Source organism: Cornus florida, unplaced genomic scaffold (genome assembly GCF_030987335.1).
Source record: "Cornus florida cultivar Cherokee Brave unplaced genomic scaffold, ASM3098733v1 CherokeeBrave_3.0.0_Hap2_Chr11, whole genome shotgun sequence".
NCBI lineage: Eukaryota > Viridiplantae > Streptophyta > Magnoliopsida > Cornales > Cornaceae > Cornus > Cornus florida.
Window position 1 is genome coordinate 114,434,474 of NW_026775581.1, and position 16,673 is coordinate 114,451,146.

At 34.9% G+C, this 16,673-nt stretch overlaps 1 pseudogene; it reads left to right on the forward strand.

The window, feature by feature from the left end:
* The first annotated feature begins 12,947 nt into the window (after positions 1-12,947).
* LOC132281908 (flavonol sulfotransferase-like) lies at positions 12,948-14,267 on the forward strand (annotated as a pseudogene).
* The last annotated feature ends 2,406 nt before the right edge of the window (positions 14,268-16,673 follow it).

A 16,673-nucleotide genomic window follows, 5' to 3' on the forward strand; every position in this document is an offset into this window, starting at 1 on the left:
TATATTGATGATATTTTGTTTGCTAGTAGTGATCTTAGTTTATTGTATGAAACTAAAAGTTATTTCTAAGAACTTTAAAATGAAAGATATGGATGAGGCATCTTACGTGATAGGAATAGAAATATTTCATGATAAATCATGTGAATTTTTAGGGTTGTCTCAGAAAGCATATATTGAAAAAGTTCTAGAAAGGTTTGGTATAGAACATTGTTCAACCAGTATTGCTCCATATATAAAAAGGGATAAATTCAGCCTAATGCAATCCTAAAGAATGAGTTAGTTGATAAAAGATTATATGCTCACACTTAGAAAAACATTTTTAATTGGTTATTTGTTCCTTTTGGCTAGAGGAACAATATTATGAAAAAATGTAAAGTAATTTATTATTACTTTGTCTATTATGAATTTTTTAATTTGTAGCATGCTTTGATGCTACAATTTATGATTGCAGAATTTATTTCAGGATATAAAGTCATAGGTACCATTTTTTTCAGATTGCTGAAAAATTTATATTGCAATTATTGATCTTCTTGTATTAAAAATTGTTGAGGCTGAAATTCGCGCAATCCGATACGATACTGTTTTCCTGCAAGGAAGAGAGGAGAAGATCGATGAACCTTGACGACACTGGTGTGGTGCCTGCCAAGAGCTCTCCGACGATCAAATTAGTCACAGAGATCTAAAAAGAAGGCAGGGAATAATAATAGTTTTTATATCGTATGTTCTTTAATGGCTTAATGTCCTATTCATGGCTGTCGATTGGAATTAAAATCGTTTCGCTGATGTCGATGGTTGACCTTATCTTCCGCTTGTGCGAAATCATAGGAGATTTATTACCAGATTTGTTGGGATATGATTTAATTCTTTTGACCTCCTCCAGTTATAGTAGGATTATTCTTACTTGTTGAACCACGTCAGATTTGATTTCATTATCCTTGATAATGAAATCTAATTAATCTTATCGAGGGTAAGATAGGTTTATATTTTTCCCTATCAGTTGCCCCCCATTCCTAAGCTTGCATGTCTAGCTTTGGGAATGTAATAAATAATAATAATACTTTTTCTTTTTCTTTTTTTTTTCTTTTTTTTCTTTTTTTTTTTAATACCCCTGTGAACAGTACCCGTGGGTACTATTCCCGCAGGCACTATTCATGTGAATAGTAACTCAGTTTTTTTTTTTTTTTTTTTCGAGGGAACAATACTCTTCCTTTTATAAGGGAATAAATTATACGAGTTTCACTCCTTAATAAGGGAATTGAAGTTTTACTCAGCTCACCTCTTTAATAAATGATTTTTATTTACTATCCCTTATTGTAAGGGGATATTAATTATGGGATTCATCCAACCCAGGTCCTTGTAGTACAGGACATTCATTTACTATCCCTTATATTACAGGGATATGGATTACAGGATTCATTCAACCCGGGTCTTGATAATACAAGATACTTATCCCCTATAGTCCAAGGATATGGATGACGGGATTCATTCAACCCGGGTCCTTGTAATACAGGACACTCATTTACTATTCCCTTATAGTACGGGGATACGGATTACGGGATTCATTCAGTCCGGGTCCTTGTAATACAGGACACTCATTTACTATCCCTTATAGTACGGGGATACTGCACGTATAAACTAAAAGGAATTTTATTAAAGACTATCATTATTAAAAACAAAAATAACACATGATGGAGCTACCCTCTATTTAAAATGATTAACTAAGATGCCCCCAGTCTTTATTGTGAATGACTTGATAAGGCTAATTTCAGCCGCGAGACAATTTCTAGTCGGTATACTCATCTGAGTCATTCTCATGATATGTGCTGTCACTCTGGCTGAAGAACGATTTCTTATATTTGGTATTATTTTCATCCCTGGCGAGAGGGGCTGGCCTCTTCTTGTCCTCTCCTTCCTTCTGTGCACTCATAGTGTTTTCAGCGTTGATGTATTTTTGCGCTCTGACCAGCAACTCTATCATGCTTGTGGGGAGTTCTTTTGATAAGGAGAACAAGAATCTGGAGGTTTGGAGTCCTCCTATGAAAGCGGTCAAAGTTACCTTGTCGTCCGCCTTTTCTACCTGCAACATCTTTGCGTTGAATCGGGTGATGTATTCCCGAATCGACTCTTCCTTTTGTTACTCCACGGTAAACAGGTAGGTAGCCGGCCTCCTATGCCTCTGACTTGCAATGAAGTGGTTCACAAACTGCTTACTTAATTCTTCGAAGGTGTTGATGGTTCCTGGCTTCAACTTATTGAACCAAACTCTCGCTGATCCCTTAAGTGTAGTGGGAAAAGCTCGGCACATGATTTCATCTGGCGCAGCGTGTAAATGCATAAGAGCTTGAAAAGTTTCCAGGTGATCGAGGGGATCTTTGGTCCCATCGAAGCTTTCGAACGAGGGCATCCTGAACTTGATAGGTAGTGGACAGTTCATAACGGCGGGGCTGAAAGGCAAGTTGGTTCTTTGTACCAGGTCATCTACGGCAGCAGAACCTTTCCCTTTCATAGCCTGCATTACATCTTCCATTTTCCCCTTGAGATCTTTGATCTGCAAGTCGAGATGGGTAACTTTCTTTGTCTTTTCCTTAAGACAGAAGGCTATGCTTTCAGGAGGTCGGGAACTCCGTAGGAGAGATGGGTGAACCACTTCTCTATGTCGGGTTCCCACCTGGCTTTGTTCCACTTCAGTCTCATTTTGGGGGGAATGATTATCCCTCTCTTCAAGATTTTCATTACCTCCGTTTGGACTTGAGAGATCTTATCCTGGAAAGTTTTGTTGAGTCGGTGGAACAAGGTGCTGCAAGAGCGTTGCATTTTGCTGGATCAACTGGTTCATACCCTGACTCAGAGTTTGAACCTGTAGTTCCAACGTTGCAAGCCGTGCCTGGTCGTTTGGGAGGTCCAGGTTTTCACCCGACTCTACCCTTTGACCAGATCCCTGCGACGGTGTTCTTTCGGTAACCATACCGGACTGCAAATATATATACCCAATGAGTAATTAATTGATTCAAGGGAATCGTGATTCCCACAGACGGCGCCAACTGTTGAGGCTGAAATTCGCGCAGTCCGATACGATATCGTTTTCCTGCAAGGAAGAGAGGAGAAGATCAATGAACCTTGACGGCACCGGTGTGGTGCTTGCCAAGAGCTCTCCGACGATCAAATTAGTCACGGAGGTCTAAAAAGAAGGCAGGGAATAATAATAGTTTTTACGTCGTACCTTCTTTAATGGCTTGATGCCCTATTTATGGCTGTCGATTGGAATCAAAATCGTTCTGCTGATGTCGATAGTTGACCTTATCTTCCGCTTGTGCGAAATCATAGGAGATTTATTACCAGATTTGTCGGGATATGATTTAATCCTTTTGACCTCCTCCAGTTATAGTAGGATTATTCTTACTTGTTGAACCACGTCAGATTTGATTTCATTATCCTTGATAATGAAATCTAATCAATCTTATCGAGGGTAGAATATGTTTATATTTTTCCCTATAAAAAATAATAGGTGTTATAAAGTTGAAATATTTTATCATTAAAAAAGATGTTTAAAAACAACGAATGTCTATCGAACATATAATCACACAACTTATGATTGCAATCCATTAACGAATGAACTACAATCCAAGACATTTAAGGAACATGATGAAAGAATAGGTCTTTAATGTAGTCAATGTTGATTATTTTTTAATTGTGGATTGCTTAACAGTGCTTATATATATTTTGACATTTTGCGCTCATTAGATGTGTTTCCGATATTTCCTATTAATTAATGTACATGTACGTATTGCTTTAATAAGTGGTAATAGAACTAGTCTTGGAAAAGACATTATTGTTAGATCATTATTGATACTTCTCATTTATAGACTATATTGAATAGGTTACTAGTGTTGTGGTACATGGAAGAGACTGTGTCATTTAGGGACATATAACCGTTATGACTCGCATTAGTAGTTTATTTACCATTGTATTTATGATGACCAACTTAATGAGTCAATCTGATTTATGGTGTACACTAATGACTATTTTACTAAACCACTTAAGAAGTTATCATATAGGCAAAGTAAGAGAATGTAAGATTATTTATTAATTATGTGACTCACATGTTTTGAACATGTGATATATTTCATTAATTAGTGGTTAATTAAATAGGTATCAGATTAATATTATATTATTTGGTTAACTTATAAATTACCTTTATGGTAATTAATTATTGGAGAAGTGTTTTTCTATTTATTCCATACTTTGATATAAAGTGGAATTAAAGTTACTAAAAGGAAAACTGGTCATCTCTCCGCCTTTATAAAAGTATATATTCCCATCAGTTATGTACGCTCATGAATACAACACGTAAAAGTTTTATATGTGCAAAAGGCCAAGAAAGAGAAATCGGTTTCTACGTTTTGACTATTGCAATTTAGCACGTTGTTCGTTCCGCAGAAATGATCTCAATGTTGGACTTGATCTCTACGATATTTGCAATCACAGATCAAGGTATTTATATCTAACTATATTTATTTATGCATTATAGCTATGTGAGAATAATGAAGTTCTAAGATTATGGGATTCATGTTTATTTGCAAGGAATGGCTTAACACGAATTAATTATAGTTTACAGGCACATCCCGTAAAATCGGCCAATCTTTTCACATAAAATTCAGTGTCTCTCATAAAATCTTCGTGTTTAAGGACAAGAACCCTCTCCGGCCATTCCAAGCTCTCTTTCCAGTACCCTATAACATGATCCCAATAGGGTCCATAGAAAGTTATTCCATTGCAAAACAACTTACAAGCCTCCTCTATAGGACAGTGTTCCTTGTGCTTGTACCTACCGGCGAAATGCCATAGAGAAACAAATGCATAGGATCCTGGAATATGTAAACAATTTTACAACCAGAAGCCAAAATGGATTTTGGCAACGATGTATAAAGAATGTGTGTGGACAATAGTGGAAGCTGAGGGTTTCGAATTGTCGGGTTCTGGACAAAGTCAATCTTTAACACTGGGATGCATTCATGTGGCATGGTGGTGAGTAGAGGACTGGTGGTGGAGGGATTGAAATGGTTGCGAGTTATGATAGTGAAAGTCAAGGCTTTAAGCCAGGTGGTGCTTGATTTTGGGACGTTGCTCACGATAATATCAGTAGGTTGAGCCTTAGTGTTGCTGAGCTGCCATGATACCTTCAAGGAACACTGGGTAGCACCAAAAGTCTTCATAGTGGTAGTGATAGGTGATCCAACCATCATCTCTAGGGAGGGTACTTATGGCCTCTCCGTATTCCTTTTTTTCCTCACAGGTTTTGGAACCATGGTTACTCATTTCTGAAGGGAATGAGGTTTATAACATATACGTACTAAGTATGTGTGTGTGTGTAAATATATATATATATAATTTCAAGGTCGCCTAAGCTTTTTCTGAGAATTGCTTGAGTTGTGAGTTTGCTTAAGATCAGTACTACCTTTATACACCTTGCATTACCACTAACATTGATATCCCAACGAGAAATTATTGGTTGCAAGTTTGCAATCCATGGTCTCACACCAGACAGACTTCTTGCACCATTAATATTTTGTTAATTATACCATCAACTAATTATATCATATCATATTAAAAAATATTTTATTTTAACAGGTCCTATTAATAATATTTATCCATATCTAATCAATTAATAGTACCAGGCATAATTTAGTTTTTCTCGTATCACACAACCAACAGATACAATCCATGCATCAAAGAAACATAGCCCACAGTTTCACATTGTTGCACGTCATTGTATCACACAACCAATAGATACAATCCATGCATCAAAGAAACATAGCCCACAGTTTCACATTGTTGGACGTCATTTATATATATTGGGTTATGAATTGTAATACAAGTGGATAATGATACTCAAGAAATTATTAGATAATTCCATTTGGTGGAATAGTTGAATGCATAATTTATATTGAAAAAATGATTTTAGAATAGTGTATTATTATTTTAATTTATTAAAAAAAATCTCAATAATAATTTTCACTAGTTTATTCAAAGAAAATTAATTTTTGTACAAAATAATTGCAGTGAATTGGTAGACCGTTTGTTTTTAATTTGATCATTTATGTAACAAATAAGAGAATGGGTCATTCTTTTACTTGTATTTAGTATAAATAACTAATAAAAAATTAGTCCGTGAGATTATTTATTGCAAGTTTTCAATGTGAATATCAATCACTCCTCTTACTCAAATGTTTCAGAACCATTTAATAATTTGTCTATTTATAGGTTTCTTAATAATTGTTAACGTTGGGTTTAATAAAATTTACTTGTGGTCCCTTCAAAGTTCACAATTGACACCTTGTTATTGTGCTTAGAAAATCTAAATCTGACAGAAAGAAAAAGTAATTTTATTATAACGTAATCCTTGCTACAAAATATCAATGTTACATTCAAATTTTTATATATAAGCACATAATATGAATTCAAGAGGAAAAAAATATGTTCGGCACTTGACAGACGCTAGTAGCATCTTCTCTCTGTTATTTCTTTATTATTATTATTCTTATTAGTATTATTATTATTATTTTCTTTTTGGATTCTCTTGTTGTATTTATTTAAGTTGTCTTTTCCCAATTTTTTAGATTGTATGTCCCTCATTTTATTTTATAATAAGAATAAGAAAACGTGAAATAGTTATGATACCATATAAAAAATATTACTCACTTTAATCAAGGAAGGGTAAAGTTTGTAAAAGTCGTCTTTCAATTTAAATGGGCAAAATCTTATCACGTTCAAAATTAATTAGTCATAATTATTATTATTACTTTTTAATAAATGTCATATTCTTTCTTTTTTAACAAAAATATCACAGTCAAAGATCAATGCAGAAAGATATCAAGCTCAAAAATAAATTTTTTTTTTGAAAGGTATCAAAAAATTTGAAAAAGAAGAAGAAGAAGAGAAATTATTTGTGTGTGTTAGATTTGTACATTTGTTTTTTAGATGTCATGAATTAAGTCATATAAAGTGTGAGTGAAAGCGAGAGCAGCAAAATTAAATCATAAGTAATGAGATTTTGAGTGAGAGAGCATGCAGAACGTGAGAATGGGAGCGTTCTCGGAGTATGAGAGCGACGCCTATTAAAAAAAATTATGTAACTTAGGTCAAAACATCTAATAAAATGTACTCTCACACCTTAGTTTTATCATCGTAAAATTTAATTTTTATTTTTCTTAATCAGACTATAAATCACAACTGAAAATTACTCAATTTCTCTTTGATTCCTTCATTGTATGAATTAAAGCGAAGAAAATATATAATTTTAATTTAAAAACATATCTTCATGATCTAAATGGGCAAAATCTTTCCATGTCCAAAATTTGTGATATTCAAAGATCTGAAAACTACGCATTGAGAAAGCAGTCACAATGACCCACAATAATAATAATGGGGCAAGTGCAAGCAATAAGTTTAAAGTATACATTTTATAGTATTTTTACTCTCTAATTAAAAAAGTGCGCAAAAAGCACTCTTATTCTTTTTATTTTGTGCAAAAACAATTCTCAATTAATATAATGCTCATTTTACCTTTTTATTCTTTCAAAAATGCCCTTAAAAAAATCAAACAATTTCTCTGCACCTCCGGCGACAAGGACCTCTGCAACTCTCTCTAACTCTTTCCAAACATTTCTCCCTACTAATTTCCAGTTTCTTTTCTCCTTTTTTTTCTGTAATTTCGATTCTCTCTCTCTTCCAAATTCCAATATTTATCCTTTCTTATTTCTCTTCCTCTCTCTCTTTATATATATATACACACATCTAATCTATAATCTTTCTCCATTTCTCAGAGGTGGTGACCACCACCAACTTATAAAAAACGAGTTTAAAAATGCCAATTTGTCTATATAAATATGACATAAATTTGCAAACTTAAATCCGGATCTCATTGAGAGCTTGAAGGGAAGATCCAAAATTTGACCTTGGTGGAGGAGGTTCTGATTTTGGGCTTTAATAGGGTCGGTGGGGAAGAGGTGGTTAACAATCGGTTTTGTAAATCGGCGAGGAAAGAGCACCATTGCCGGCGCAAGGACTGGACAGCGATGAGATGTGTCGGGCGAGCTAGGAACGGCGGCGGTGATGCACGAGGGATCTGAACTTACCGCTACCGGCGTCCAACGATGTGGCGATGTGCAGCTTTGAGGACAGCGGTGACACAACTAGCTGGCGATGAGATGTGTTTGTCGAGCTCACTTTTCAGATAGTTCTCCGTCGTCGCCGCCGGTTCAGAGCACCGTCATCCTGGCCAAAGACATCTCTGCAGCCATTGTTTTAATCCGCCTTATCACCGGTTCAGACCATTGTCGTCCTTCATCCCCGTTCCTTGACACAACTAGGTGCGCGTTGTTACACATTCCACCCTGCCCCGTTTTTGGTGGTTTTGACCGTTTTGTTTATTTGGGTGAGAATGGTTTGATGTAATAAAAACCCGCGCGGGTTTGGTATGTGGGGGGGGGGGGGGGGGGGAAGGTCGCCCTGCACCACCCCGCCTGTTTAGATAGGCAAATTACATAATTACCCTTATTTCATTAGTATATATATTTATCACTGTATATTAAGTACCCATATAACAATATTAAATTAATAAATGAATTTGATTAAAATGAAAGTTGCAATGGTGAAAAATTGAAGATGAGAGGAAAAAAAAAAAAAAAAGAGCAAATCTATTTCAACAATAAATAAATTATGGTCTTAAACGGGGCGGGACGGGTATCCGCGGGGATAAAAATGTTAAACAGTTACGAGATAGGGTGAAAAGCTTTCCCCTTTTTGCGATTTTGGGCAAGGACGGGGGCGGGATTTTTAAACTGTTGCGGTGGCGAGGGAGGATACACCCGCCCAAACCCACCCCGTTACCATCCTTATGTTGAGGTTGTGATTGGAAGGTGGGGTAGAGATAAAAAGAGAGAGGAAATTGGGTTAGGTTGGAGAGAGAAAAAGAGGGAGGGGGTTGTCGATGAGTGGGCTCGAAAACACTACATCACGAACATATTGATGCGACCCGAGCGTGTGCACAAAATAATGCACAACACTTTAGGTTTAAAATTAATGTCAAGTGGGCATCATATTTTATAATTTATAAAACCACTAAACACTTATACTATGTAGTATGAAGCGAGTAGGGATCGAACCCAAGGGATTGAACACGTGTTGGGATTAAACTTGATTTTAGTGCTAATGAGATTGCACAAGAGAGAGAGAGAAAAAGATTTTTTGTGAAGTGATTAAACTAGAGTTAAATCGAAAGCATGGAAATAGAAATGACAATGCAAGTAAATTAAATTAAATTAAACTAAGAATTAAAGAGATATGAAGAGAGTCTTAGGGTTAGGATTCACCACTAAGCTCATGCAATTAACCATATGCTTTCAATTAATGGGGAATTCATTAGTGTAATTATAGATGTAGCCACATTATCATCACAAATCACAATTGTAAGCATAGATTATCAACATCAAGAATGAGTTGTCTACTTAATGACAATTAAACTAAAGTGTAGAACCCATTCAAGACTACGTCATAACCCACCATACACATTCACAAATGTATCAAATAAGAGCACACATCAATCAAGAGAATAATACTAATTGTAATTAGAAGCATGGATTAACATAATCAAGCACAAATTACCTACTTAACTACAATTAACTAATAACAAGAAAGCTAATTTGTAGAACAACCCATCAAGATTAAGCCTTTATCCATCAAATTAATTGACAATTGTATCAAATAAGTATCATGTTATGGCCATCACTAAACACAACTACAAGAAGTATTTAATGTAGAATATAATCCTAAAGCAATCACACATAGACATGCAAATTACATATAGAATTAATGAAAGAATTAAGTTCTAATCATCTAATGAAGAATAAAATCTCTAATTAATCATACATAGACATACAATCAATTGGAGATTTCAATGGAAGAATTCATCAATACAAATCTTAATTTATCAAATCAAGCATGTATATATAAAGAAATCACAAGGCCATATAATTTAATTACAACATAATAATTCCCCAAGAAAAGAAATACAAAGGTTAGGGTTACATGAACTTAGGGCTCATCCAAGCCCTAAGTGAAGAACTAGCTCATGGAGAAGATGATCATGGTGTCAACAAGCTCCATCTCCATCTTTTGGCTCCTTCTTCTTCTTCCTTCAATTGTAGACAAAGCCTCTGTAAAAATATTCTTCAAACTCTAGCTTTTCCTTTTTTCCTAGAGAGAACGTAATATCACGGTACAGGAAAAAAAAAAAGAAAAAACTTAATCAAAACTTAATTCTTCAAATAATAAATCACTAAACTAATAAATACTAACCCTAAAAACAATGGGCCTCACTGGGCTTAAGTAATAAACCTATTAAAACCCACTAGGTTACAAAATAAGCTCAAACATTAAAATAAAAATATGCAATGTTGCCAAGTCCTGGGGGATTGATCCCCTACCCTGGGGGATCGATCCCCCAGAGTTGGAAAATTCCTTTAAGCCTTATTCAGCTCAATTTTTGCCCCGACCTATTTGGTTTGCTTCTCCATCTTTGGGAACATCATCAAAGGTCCGAGATTGACCGCTTTGTGCCATTTTCTGAAAATTTTTGCTTAACTCCAAAAAGGCTTAATTGGACCGTTCTTAGCTCATTTTAACTTTATTGCCCTGAAATACACATAAACATAAATTAGGACTAAAACATAAACTTAAGATAGATGCAAAGACTGAAGTACCCTAGCTAACATTTAAGCACTTATCACATATAAACTAGGTTTAAATGTTCTATTCTAATATTAAACTAATTATTTTTGCTAATAAAATAATGGAAGAAGATAGAGAAGGTGTGTAAGGTTAGCACCATTAGGCGGAAGAGCTGGCCATTCTTGTGACGCCAAGAGTCATCATCTTCTTCAGTACAGGCAAATTCTTTTTAGTCATTTCACAAAAAAAGAAAAAATTTATATATTATAAAATGCGTTGTTAAAAGTATTTTAGTTCAATTTTTATAAATAAGACTTATTTGGACAAATGTTATGACTTAAGAGTATATTTTTTCACCAGAAGAGTATAATATGCACTATAAATATATAAACATACTATAAAGTGTTTTTTTTGCACTAAACCCTGATATGGGACCTATGGCAGTGCTGATGAGAAAGCAAGTGGCAAAAGACACCAATAATTGAAACAGCTCATTTGCATTAGAACGTGAAAAACATGGTTGTGTTTTTTTAAGCATTGTCATCCATCACGCTCACGAGGTGTTAAATTAATCATTTTGGAGACACACACACACACACAAATGCACAAATTATGTCATCATGTGATCAGTAGTCTAGTATTAAAATATTTGTGCAATTTATTATAAATCAATTTTAATATTAGATAATCCTAAAATCATTGAACCTAACTAATTACTAATTGATACGCAAACAATAAACTGAATAAAACTGAGCCACTATACACATTTATTTGCACATAAACAATAATTGATACGCAAACAATAAACTGAATAAAACTGAGCCACTATACACATTTATTTCCATATGAACAAGGATGTCAATTTAACAGTTTTTGGGATCAAGGCGGATTTGAAAAGAGAAATAATTAATAATTAATATATAAATACATATTCTTTTATTAGTTATAATTTTTAATTTTCCTTTATTTCTTATGTTAATTTTATTTTGGTAACATTTTGTTATTATGATTGTTAAATATTAGACTATACTTAAAAAAAATTACAAAATTTATGTTAAATTTGTTCATGTTTAAATTATTTTTCTTTAAAAAAAAGTTATCTATATCAGGTGTCCGAACTCACTCCATTCCAATGCTAAATTTGAGAAAAATATTTTTAATAGTAAGAAGGGTTTGGGAGAGGGGTGCCCATTCCGTCAACATCCCTACATATGGATTATGAACTTAGTGATTCGACCGGAACAATTTTTCTCTAAGTCATATAAAATAGGAGTGAGAGCAAATTCGAGCAGGGCAGGCTCGAGCCTTAGGCGACTTAGGCGGTCACCTAAGGCCCCAACAAATAAGAAGGCTCTAAAAATTTAAAATTTCCTTATATTAAGTTACACTATAATTACTTCCTAATATTGTTAAACTCTAATAAATATAAAAAAATTATATTAGACCTCAAAAATTTATATCCTAAAACAACTTCTTCTTTTTTTTTGTTTTTTTTTCTGTTTCTCCACACTCGTTTTGATTTATATTAGGCCTCAAATATTTATATCCTAAAATAACTTATTTTTTTCTCTTTTCTCTCTCTCCTCATTCATTCAGATTTTATATTAGCTCTCAAATATTTATATCCTAAAATAACTTCTTCTTTCTTTTTTTATTTTTTTATTTTTTATTTTTATCTTCCCTCATCCCGTTGAACTCTAATTGTTACATAAATTTAATATTGGCCCCCAAAAATTTACACTATTATGTAACTTTTTTTCCTCTCTTTTTCTACTCCCATTCACGTTTTATAATAAATCATAACCAATATAGAAATTTAATATTGGGCCCAAAATTTTGTATCATAAATAATTTTTTTCCCCTCTTTCTTTCTCTCTCATTCATGTTTTTTTACACAAGCATTAAAAATATTTTAGGGTAATGTTTTATCTTCTTCTTTTCAACCAATCTTTACATTTGTTATGAGTGCATTTTTATTCTATTGAAAAATTTGTAGAAATATTGAATTTGGGTTTTCTAAATCAGGTTCAATGGTTCTTTTTTTTTTAATTATTTTTTAATTTTATTAACTTTTGTTATTATAAATTTATGTGTATATATATTTATATATTTTGTTTTTGAGTTGTGACTAATTTTATTTATATGATTAAAAAAATTATTTCTTATTTTTCACCTTAATTCGAGAAAGAAAGTACAAAAACGACACATAGAATGAGATTAGGAGATAAAACGCACATCAAACGTAAAAATAAAAATATATTCAAAATATGAAAACAATACGAGTTGAAAAAAACTTAAATTTTTCTTAATAAGAATCTCCCATTTCGCAAGGATGGTGGTGCCCCCAACATCACTACTCATAACTAGACAGAGACTACTGAGTATGGAAGGAATCCTCTGACACCCACTACATCCGTGGACAGGAAATAATGCACCCAGCTCCCGATTTAAAATAAATAAATAAATAAGTAAAAATAATAATAATGCAACCAAAAAAAAAGTGTATAAAGCTAGGACGTACTCTCTGTTTCATCAACAAACTCACCACACTATGCTTCACTTCATGTAGCCTTCCTTCACTTCTCATCAAATGATGACTTCTGTGGAAAAAGAGAGGTCTCCAAATGGGCATGAAAGATACAGAGAGATCATCTCTACCCTCCCTAAAAATGATAGTTGGAAAGCCTTTGGTTTTCTACACCAATATGAAGGCTTTTGGAATTTCCCAATAGTCTTGGAGGGAATCATGTCAGCTCAAGAACACTTGGCTCAGCTTACTGATATAATCGTCAGCGGTGTTCCGAAATCCGGCACCACCTGGCTTAAAGCCCTGACCTATTCTATCGTTACACGTACGTGTTCTGGTCCCTCCGCGAGCCCTTTGCTCACCACCACGCCACATAATTGTGTCCCATTTTTGGAAACTGACCTCTTTCGATTTCACAACTCAGCTATTCGAGATCCTCAGCTCCCACTTGTGGCCACACACATTTCCTATACATCATTACCAAAATCCATTATCGATTCGGGTTGTAAAATTGTTTACATGTACCGGGAACCTAAGGATGCATTTGTTTCTCACTGGCATTTTGCTAGGAGGTTACTAAAACCCAAGGACGGGGATGATATTGATCAGGTACATTGCCCTATAGAGGAGGCTTGTAAGTTGTTTTGCAAAGGAACATGTTTCTGTGGACCCTATTGGGATCATATTGTAGGGTATTGGAAAGCGAGCTTGGAATGGCCAGAGAGGGTTCTCGTCCTCAAATATGAAGATGTTAAGAGAGACACCGAATTTTATGTGAAAAGATTGGCCGAGTTCATGGGATATGGTTTCTCATTAGAGGAAGAAAAGGAAGGTATGGTGCCAAAAATTAATCATAAACTTGTGTGGTTTTGAGAATTTGAGCAAATTGAGTGTGAACAAGACCGGAGTGCAGAAATGGCAGAGGAGATGGATCGGATCACTGAACACAAGTTTGGTAGCGTGGGCTTCAATTGATATGTTACAGTTAATTAGCAGTCATGGAATGTACTAATTAATGTTTTAGTTGTTGATGAATAATACACTAATATATCTATCTTATCTTGCTGAAAATTAAATAAAAAAATTAATTAATTAAAATTTTCCTTTTCGTGTAAGCCAAGTGCTTTTTCCTTTTTGGTATTGTGTTCTTTGTGTGCAACCAAAGTACTTTTCATGTCGTTGGGCATTCCGATGCGTCCAACTAGGGATGATAATTTCTTTCATTCCGGAATTTTGCTCCTATTGGAGTAGATTTAGTTGCCCCTAAATAGGTTTAGAGAAGGTATAGTAAAATAATTGAAAATTCGAAACGGGTTTAGAACAGGGACGGATATATCCTACCCCGCCCCGACGTATTATATACTTACTTTTAAAATTTTTATATCAAATAAATATTTAATATTTTTAAAATCTTGTTACTTTATTTGAAGTGTCAAGTAATATATAAATATTATTAATTATTTTGTCATTTAAAAGTTGGACTAGCTTATTTATCAGCCGCCAATTTTAGCACATTGGGTTAGGTTTTTTGTTTAACTAAATAATGTTGCATAAACCAACCCGCTCCCGCTCCCACCTTGCAATTAAACGGAGTAAGTAGGACAAAGTTGATACTTTGTTTGCAGAAGCAGGGACGACGGGATGATATACAAATTATAAATCCGTCTCGGAGTAGAGGCAAAGTTGGTATGATGAATTTTTTAACAGGACGAAGTAGGATTTAGCCATACCCGTCCCAACTCGGTCCCATTGCCATCCCTACATCTAATTGATATATGTAAGTGAGAGATGACATTATCACGACGTCATATTTTACTCACATAAATATAGTCAAACTTGTACAATTGTGAGACTCTTTATTACTACCCTTTTTGAAATGATATTTGTAGGTGCAAAATTTCGCTCAACCAATAATGATTGAGAAAAATAAAATAACACACTAAAAAAAACAATAAGGATAAATAAGAACAGTGTATAGAGAATCGTAGAATTGCTTAATCTCTTTATTGGAGGTCTAAGCCTCTATTTATATACAAAAGATTGTGAAATTATGGTAGGACTCGCCTTGCTTGCCCTCCAATTCTTTCTATATAAGCATTCTTTACTAATAGAGTTCTTTCCATTGTCTAATTTTCCATACATAGAACTTGCCTTGTACAGAACTTCCTATCTTAGAATTTTCCTTCTACGGTAAATCTTTCAACTGGTAGGACTTGTGCATTCTTGAATAATGGGCTGAACATATTTTGATCCGGCTGGGCTTAAGTAACGGACCGGATGTTAAATATTAACAAGTTGGGTTGATGACCTCTTGATTCGGCCTTGATGGAGGTTGGAGGATAAATAACAATGGTCTTGGGTTATAAATACCCTCAATCTGGGCCTGAGTATGATGGGCCGTATATGTCCTTGGAATGTAGATATGTGTAGGGATGACGTGTGCGTTTTTTATTGGAGGGAGTTTTTTCCCTCCACACTTTGCCCCAAATTTCATTTTTAATTGAGTGACGGCTCCTATTAAAGAGGGAATTGAAACCGGTTTTTTACTTTGCTTCAGAAACGGTTCGAGGTCTTTCATTATTACTCCGTCATACAAGATTTTGCAAGAGTTACATTCGCCCTTGCTGCACTTCTGCGTTCTTCATTCCATCGCTTTGTCAGGTTAGTTTCACATCTTTCTCTTCAATATTTCATTATGAGTACTTCATCTACTCCCGAACGTATCGACATTGGGGATTCTGAATCCACACCTTCATCTTCCCCCGTTCGCATTAGGGCTCCCCCTCCTAGGGTTTCTACAGATCGTCTTTCATTGAATCCATTAGGTGCTTCCCCCCTTCCAGCCGAGACATCCACCTCAGGCTCTGATTATGTTCTTACTCATGAAGAGAGGAAAACAATCATCTCTATTCGCCGCATCAAGTTCTCTATTGTTTCGGTAATGGAAGAATTTGATATTCCTGAAAGAGTAGAAATTGCAGAATATCCCGATGGTGCCGATTTTACCTTCGGCGAGGGAATTGAGGAGAGTGAATTGCTTCTTTCGGTAGGGCATCTTAACGCCCTCCGATTCCCTCTTCATCCCTTCTATCATTTAGTTTTCAACAAGCTAGGTCTTGCCCCCCTTCAGGTAAATCCTAATTTCTTTCGCATCCTTTCGGCACTGTTGGTGCGCCGGAAATTAGAGGCTCTGGATTTGACCCTTGCCGACCTTTTGCTTACTTAAAATATATCTAAGCATGGGACCGAGCCTGGTCGCTTCTTTTTTACCTCTCCCCTTCATCAGAGGATATGCACGAATCTTCCTTCATCCGAAAAGAAGTGGAAAGAAAGGATGGTTATAGTTAAAGGAAAATGGTTCGTGCCCCAATCAATTACGCTCCCCATCCCGCGCAAGTTCGGGAAATTAGGTATAGAA